The sequence below is a fragment of the Juglans regia genome, chromosome 13 (genome assembly GCF_001411555.2).
Source record: "Juglans regia cultivar Chandler chromosome 13, Walnut 2.0, whole genome shotgun sequence".
Lineage (NCBI taxonomy): Eukaryota > Viridiplantae > Streptophyta > Magnoliopsida > Fagales > Juglandaceae > Juglans > Juglans regia.
The window spans coordinates 37285011-37287753 of NC_049913.1; positions in this window are offsets into that span (position 1 = coordinate 37285011).

Below are 2743 nucleotides of genomic sequence, written 5' to 3' on the forward strand. Positions count from 1 at the left end.
TTAGATTGGTCACCTTCAGCCCCACTATTTCCCTAATTTCCATTTATATTACTCGACATGTCACCCTCTTCGAGCCTTGCATGTAAGTGCCATCATCTTCGAGCCTCATACCTATGCTCAAGTGGCGTCTATACCTGCGTTGCGTGCGGCTATGGAGAGTGAGTTTCAGGTGTATCGCCACACTGTGGGTGCCATACAAATATGTCACTTTCACCCGTCCAAATATAGCTTACTCCGTGAATCAGCGGTGCCAACACTTGTAGACCCTGATTATTGCTCACCGGACAACAGCTAAACAAGTTTGTGTTATTTGAAGAACACCCTTGATTATGGCAACTTCTACACAGCTGGTTCCTTTTTGATTAATGCCTACTGTGAGTCTGACTAGGCTAGTGATCTTGACGATAGAAGATCGAAGTGTGGTTATGGCGTCTATGTTGGTCCCAACCTTATCTCTTGGTCCGTGAAAAAGCAACTTGTGGTCTCCAAATCTAGTACTGAGGCCAAATACAGATATTTAACCTTGGTTATGGCTGAGGTTTATTGGCTACATATGCTCTTATGTGAGCTACAATTTCCCTTGACTCCCCTCTTGTTGTTTGGTGTGATAACATCAGTACCATTATCATTGCTTCTAATCCCATCTTCCAGGCACTGTCTAAACACATTGAAGTGGATTTCCACTTTGTATGTAAGAAAGTTGCCAACCAAGACATTCTTTTGGATCACATCTCTACTTCTCTTCAACTTGCTAATATTTTTACTAAGGGGCATACTGCTAATCGGTTCTATTTTCTTCGTCACAAATTGTTTATCTCTAATCTCCCTATCAATTTGCAAACGTATGTTAAGGATAAAGATCATTCTGTTACGCCTCATCTCATTCTAACAGAATTCGCTAGTTATGATGAAGGTCAAGTTGTTCGACTTTCTCCAATCTTCTATTTCATCACGGCTATTTGATTTTCGTAACAACTCTTAACTATATGTTGGTTAGAAATATATTAGATAGCTTATCTCTTGTAACAAACATGAAAATCCACTTGTACGTGTGTAACAATTTTGTGTATAAATATGATAATGCATACATGATTTCTGGTGTTAAAAACCAGAACGATTTTTCATTCTTTCATGTGTGTGTTTATATATAAGTGTGTGTTTGTTGGAATGGTGGCATGATTTTCTGTTGAAAACGTCATTCCAGAGACTTGGCTTAACTATGGCTTGTCCCTGGCTCGAGTGAACTTCAGGTAGATTGTTCTCTCAATGGTCCACTTGAGCAAACGTTCAGAAAACCTAGTTCATGCACCGTTTTATATATAAACATATTTTTGTAATGAGAAAAGGTGTGAGTGGCGGTCAGGAAGAGAGAGAACTGATCCTTTTGTTAGATTTTGAGAGCTCATTGAGTGTATTGATGTTTTTGGGATTGTGGAGTGATTTGTGATCTCTCTTGTACTCCATCTTTGTGATAGTAGATTTCTTGAGATCGACTCCACCAATAGACGTATACTATTGTTCAAGCAAAATCACTTAAATTTTGGTGCTTTTTATGTGATTGTTGAATTTTTATTATTTGCTTCCGCTAATCAATTTCATAGGCGTCTCTAGATATTTAATTAATCCTAACAATATGCATGATTATCTTATGCATTTGATCTTATAAAACCGGTTCTATAATAGATGATTGTTCATTCCATTTAAATATGTTCAAGCTAGATGTTATTTACAGACAATATGAGATTATTCCTCAACAAAAATAGCAGACATAATAGCATTATTCAAAGATAAATGGAAGACATGAGTGAATCCGAATGATCCTTTGTTATCTTGCAATGGTTGAAGTAAACCCATGCCAATGAGTTAGCTAGTTAGCGTTTGTGTAATGAACGTCAAGCAAACTTATAAAGTTAGAGCATTAGTAGTGGGTTTAACAAAGTTAAGTTTTGGCCAAAGAATAGTTAAGGTGCAAAATAAAGTGTAACAATGGAATCAACAAATGAATAGTAATTTTAGTCACATATTATATCACTGGCCAAATTTGTTGAGTCCGAGAGACTGCCCAAATATTATTCTTAGATTAAAAAATTATCTTCCCGCTGCTTGCTTCTCTCCTTCACAAGAAGAAAAAGTGAAAGAAAAACACACGCATAAAACCTGTCTGTCTTTCCTCTCTTTCATTTGAACAAAACCAACGCATCGAACGCCATCAACTCCCACTGTCTTTCCTCTTTTGTTGAGCCAGTTTGCAATACTGAGTTTCAAAGTTAGCAATCGATGATCAAGTGAATCATTTAAGGCACACCCTTATAGAAAATCAATATTAATTCTGAACAATGTCATAATATGAAATACATGTTTTAATATTATTTATAAAGATCATAATATGAAATACATTTACTGAACAATGTCCTGTATCAATGATATGCAAAGGTGAATGTAACGTATATATAGTACGTAATTAATTAGTATTTTTTTATTAATTCATGTTTGATAATTTTCTTATCTTAAATTATTTTAATTATTGTGGTTGCATACAAGAAAATAGACGCATGCACTCAATCTTTGGAATCCAATGTCAACTAAAGTGAGAGCAACGGTACAAAGCTTTTGCTGAATTTCAAATATTTCTTGACTGACCAGCATGCTAATTTTGAATATTGATTTTTGCAAAGAACGTTTTTTTCCTTGTCTAGTGCCTAGAACATGTTGAATATTGTCGCACTAACAACACCTTATTTCG